Here is a 5448-nt window from a genome sequence, read left to right on the forward strand (position 1 = left end):
ATATTTTTTATTTTTTATTTTGTAAACTTCACATATTATGTGATGAATTTCATTTTATTTTATTTGAACTTTGTTATACATTGATGTAGTTGCATTATCATTGATTAACAGTTAAAATTTGCCTATAAAAAGTTAATGTTTATTAAATTAATTTCTGTATTATATATGTTTAATTTAAAATTTTAATGATATATTCAGGATCCTCGTTGGGACTTGTGGGGAGATATGGAACGGGGATGAGATGAAAATTCACCCTACCACGGGAATGGGGGCGAGGATTGAGGAAAAATGTGGGGATGGAGAGCTAGAAGGCACTCCCGCCCCCGCCCCGCGTGGGTGCTATCCCTAACTCTCGGATTCAGAACTTTAATGACCACCCGTTTTTTAATCATTTTGAAGGTTTTAATTTCCGAAAATAAATTGGTGGTGACTCCATATACCTACACTTATATTATTCACATATAATATTGTCAGCACCCAATTTCATTTAGCTTATTTTTTTTACCTTACTTATTTTAGTTTTAGTTCATGTGAATATATATATATATATATATATATGTATATATAAATATCATTGTTTTTCTATCATTATTATTATCTCCTTTAAACAAACACTAAACAATAAAAAATAAATGGCAAAAGTAAAAATGGGTCAACGTGCTGCAAAAAGAAAAGAGCTGCCTATATCACGTGATGGTGATACTAACTAAATAGGGCAAGTTGCAGATATGTAAGAAAGGTGGGAAAGCCAAAGCAAAAGAAGAGAGCATGGAAGAGGAAAATGAGAGGGATGGAACCCAGTTTAATTTGTTGCTGTACGTGCATTCATGAAAGAGACTTGAATTACATTTTGTCACCATTCATAATAGTTGTTCAATGCAGACTTATCTCTCCTGCAATTTTGATGATCAGAGAGTTGACCATCGTCAATCAACAGCAACAAGAGACAAGGAAGCTTGCATTATATTGGCTTTTCTTTTCGGGCGCGTTTATTATGGACCAGTTTTGTCTGGTCCATGGTTGCACCACCTGCTTTTTACCTTCTACTGCAGGTTTAGCAGGTAATTTCGAATTTTTAAAAAATTATATAATTAATATAGTATAATTAGTTAAATAATTAGTGCATAATCCACATTAATGTTAAATTAAAAATGGTTGTTCATCATCATCTTCAACCCAATTCACCCAATTCCTCAGGTCCTCCTTCTCCACCCCTCCCACCCAAATCTGCAGGAGGGCATGTTTGCTTCAGCAACCACCATGGCAACCCACCCCTTCCCCAGAAACCCACTCACCTCCAACCACCATTGCAACCCAACCCAACCCAACCCCACCCCCGAAACCCACTCAACCACCACCTCCACCGCACCAATCACCACTCTTCCCAGATCTCCTTGCAGGTCCACCTAGGTGCCAAAACGACGATGTTTTGAGGGGCATCGTCCAAAAACTTTCTCCAGAAATCTTCCTCAACCTGCAACCTTCCTCACCTTCATCCACCCACCACTAACCCATAATATTTTTGAATTACACCTGGGTGGGTTGAATGCTTTGTTTGCTTCTCAGAACCCAGGTTCTGCATCCCTTTGGCCTTGATCTCTTCCTTCTCCTCACTCGCCTGAACCTAGAACAGGGGAATGAAGAACCAGATCTAGGTTGCAGAGAAAAAATCAGATCTTGCTGAGCAGCAAAATCGATTCTTGTTCAACACCCACACCACAAAATCGCAAAAAGAAGATGATGATGAAAACCCATCCTCTGCATCCTCTTTCTTCTCTTGCTCCGATGATGATGGTTGCCGGCAATAGAGATTGGGTGGGTGGAGGTCACGGTGGGGATTGCGTTTGTGCGGTGAAGGTGGGGGCAGTGGTGGTTGTTCACCAGAGGGGGTTGTGGCTTGGGCGGTGGGGGCAGTGGTGGTTGTCGTGGTTGAAGTCGGCGGTGGAAGAACAGAGTCAAAGAAGGAGGTGAACTTTCAGTGTTTGCGTTTGTAATTTGAAGAAATTGAAGAGTAAAGAAATATGAGAAATTGAAGATTTGTGTGTTGTAATTTGTATTTGAGGATTTAGAAGAAAAATAAAGGAACCAAAGATTTGCGTTTGTAATTTTAGGGCGTAGATTTGGAACTAGGAAAAGGAAAGGTTTGATAATGATTAATTGAGGAAGATGGATGATGACTAATTAAATAATTTCTATATTATATATTAATTAATTGTTTTTTTCAAAATTTCAAAAAATACAAAATTACCTCCAGTACCAGGTTAACAGGTAGTGGTCTAAATTTACACCACCAAAAACAAAAACTGGTCCATAATAAATTTTCCCTTTTCTTAAAAGAGAAAAAGCAGGGGTACCTCTGTTCTGTTCATACTGATATAGTGTTGCTTGTTTCCAGGGAAGACAGCAAATTAAATTAATCATCAATCTTCCTCTTCTCTACGTTTTGTTAGTTGTTACGCAGACAGGAAGCACTACTCCTCCTCCACTATGCAGGTAACCAATCTCCTCTTCCTCTCTAGAACTTCATCTTCCTATTTTCTCTATTTGAGACAGCCAAGCGCTCTTTCCACTCTACAGGTAGGTAACCAAGATTTGTTTGGTGACAATGTTATCAATTGATATTTGTTTGGTGACAATGTTATCAATTGGATTCAGTTTTGTGTTTGTTGGGAACAGAGCTAGAATATAGTTGTGATGATTCTATTTGACATGTATTTATTTGTACTCATTTATCCTAATCTTGTTTTAAATTAAGTATCCGTTTGTTATATCTTATTGATATTTTTAGTTAGTTTTCTGTTTATCTCCTTTTTAGTTACAAATGCATGTTTAATCTCAACCGTAAAAATCCAAAAAAAAAAATTCATTTATTTTCAAAATCCAAAAACATCATAAAATACAAAAAAAAAATTATCTTTTCCGATCCAAAAAATCAAGATTAACTTTTCTTTCAAAAATCTATCTTAATCAATTTAAGGCACCCAAAATAAAAACCTTTAAAGTTTTATGTAAATAATTTTTTTTCTTTCATTTGTGAATAATAAATTATAAATTTAAATCTTCTATTTGGTCCCCACAAATTTGAAGTGTGCAAGATGAGTCCTTAAATTTTAAAAATAGCATTATTAGTCCCCAACATTACACTCCGTTAATAGTTTCGGTCCTTATTCCATTTTCCGTCAAAAAATTAACGAGTAATGATATATACACACCTCATCTTTTAAACACTTCATTTCCACCTATTTTTGTTTCTACCTCTCTCCTCTTATCATCTATCACATCTCATACTTTCTCTCTCATACTTTTTCTTTTCTTCCTATCTCTCTCCTTCTCCACCTCCTTCCACCTCAAAATGAGGTGTGAAGAGGGACCAAATCTGCAACAAACGCTAAAAAGTTTATTAAGAAAATAAAATAAACCCAGAAACAATGTGGTGTTCATCACCTCTGATCTTCATCTTCTTCCTCTCTCTCTTCAAAAATTTAAAACAAAAACCCAAAGCATGTGAATCTTAGGGATCTGAAATTAAAACGCAAAAAGCCCACCCTCTCCATCTCCTTCTCCTTCTTATTCAACCCAGAAGATCTGTTCAACACATGAATCTTAGGGATCTGAATCTAGGAGAAGGTTCTGAATCAAATCAATAGATCTGATCCATGGCCGCACACCAGGGCATGTTTTTCTTGTTAAGGTAAGCAGGACCAGAGCATGTGAAGTTGAAAAGATCGATGCTACCCATGCTCGTGATATGCCAGATGAACTTAAATATGTTTCAAAAAATAAATCATTCAAATTTAAGAATTCCAATTACAGACATGAAATTCAATCTTTCCTCCTTTTCTCTCTGCGATTTCGTCATTTAGTATCTTGGGATTTATCTATCTGCCATTTCAGATTTGAGGGTGGGTGGGTTATGTTATTTTTGGATTTGAGGTGGGTGGGTTATGGTTTTTTGGATTTTTTTTTCTTTTCCATTTTTTCCCTTCTTTTTGAAAAAAACTGAAGAACATATGAAGATGATGGACAAAGGTATGAAGAAGATAAAGTAGTGTATGAATGTTTGGTGGCTTCTACCATGAAGCACCTTGCATGTGATGTACCAATACAGCACAATAAATCACCTACTGTGGACGGTATTGTAACCTGTAAATATAAGAATTTTTAATTTATGAATTTGGCTCTGAACTTTGAAAAACTATGAAGAAGGACCTTGAGCTTCAGCAATCCCAAAATCATCAACCCCCACAAGACCAGAAATCTTCTCAACTCCACACCCCAAGATCATCATACCAGATAAAAATCCAAACTTTATCACATAAAAAGTTCAAAACTTTTTTAAAGAAGGGAGAGGGAGATGGATCAGACATCAAATAAGATGGACCAAAGATAAAATTTATAACTTTATCCTTCCAGTCCCCATCTCTGGTTTGCTTGCTCCTTCTCTTGGAAGTTGGAGCCTATACAAGATGGATCTGACATAAAACAAAGGACAAAGGCCCAACCGTTCACCTAATCCTGTTTTGGGTCGTGGAGGGGTCGACAACGCGAAGAAGATCGAGGCCTTTGCTTGCTATCGGAGGCGCTTCCATCGAATGGTGGTAGGGGATGCGAAGACGAAGGCGCGGTGAGTGTTTGGATGCAGGTTCGACAGTTACGACATTAAAGGCGGAGGCTGCGACGATGGGTTGTTTAGGAATTAGGACAATTGCAGAAAAGAAAAACTTTCCTAGTTCTTAGATATGTGAATGGGAAAGAAGGTGAAGAAGTCAGAACTTTTGGATCTGCTTGAGAGAAAGATACAATATACCACATTTTTTTCCATTGTACCTAAAGTGAACATGAATTCATTGTTTTTTTTTTTGAAAGTGAACATGAATTCATTGTTAAAGCCCAGGAATGCCCATTGAGAATGAAGCTCTCTGGGTGCGAGTATAACTAGGGGTGTACAAGGGACGTGTTGGGACGGGTTTTGGTTAATCCTAACCCGGCCCTAAATATTGACCGGGTCAATTCTTAGACCCTAACCCGTCCCTAGACCCGAAGCAACCCGATAATATGCGGGTCCAATTTAGGACGGGTCTATGTAGGACGGGACCGGGTTGGCCCGAGGGACAGTAAATCTAAGTATTTGATACTAATTGTAAAATTTAAAGATAATAACATACTAAAAGAGTTATAAGTGAGAACTATTTTTTAGAAGAAAGAACTTGAAATTATCCAATTCTTGCATAATCTATGTCATAATCTATTGCACTTGAGAGGTTCACATTTTGTTTGATATATTTGCATGGGTCACTCATTTTGTTGTATCTCTCTTCACTTGTCTCACATGTGCATTACATGATTTTCTCTTATTAAAGCATGAAAGTGTCCATCTTTTGACCAACGTTTATTTAATTTATAAGTTAGATGTTAAACATTTTCATCTCATCCACATGGTAAGATAAA

The 5448-nt window shown here is 36.9% G+C and overlaps 1 long non-coding RNA gene across 1 annotated transcript; it reads left to right on the forward strand.

Moving 5' to 3' along the window:
• The first annotated feature begins 480 nt into the window (after positions 1-480).
• On the forward strand, positions 481-2962 carry LOC130737571 (uncharacterized). The gene is made up of 3 exons (XR_009018792.1): positions 481-815; positions 913-1061; positions 2396-2962. It is a non-coding gene; the product is annotated as an uncharacterized LOC130737571 (long non-coding RNA).
• The last annotated feature ends 2486 nt before the right edge of the window (positions 2963-5448 follow it).

Source organism: Lotus japonicus, chromosome 2, assembly GCF_012489685.1.
Source record: "Lotus japonicus ecotype B-129 chromosome 2, LjGifu_v1.2".
Taxonomy (NCBI): Eukaryota; Viridiplantae; Streptophyta; class Magnoliopsida; order Fabales; family Fabaceae; genus Lotus; species Lotus japonicus.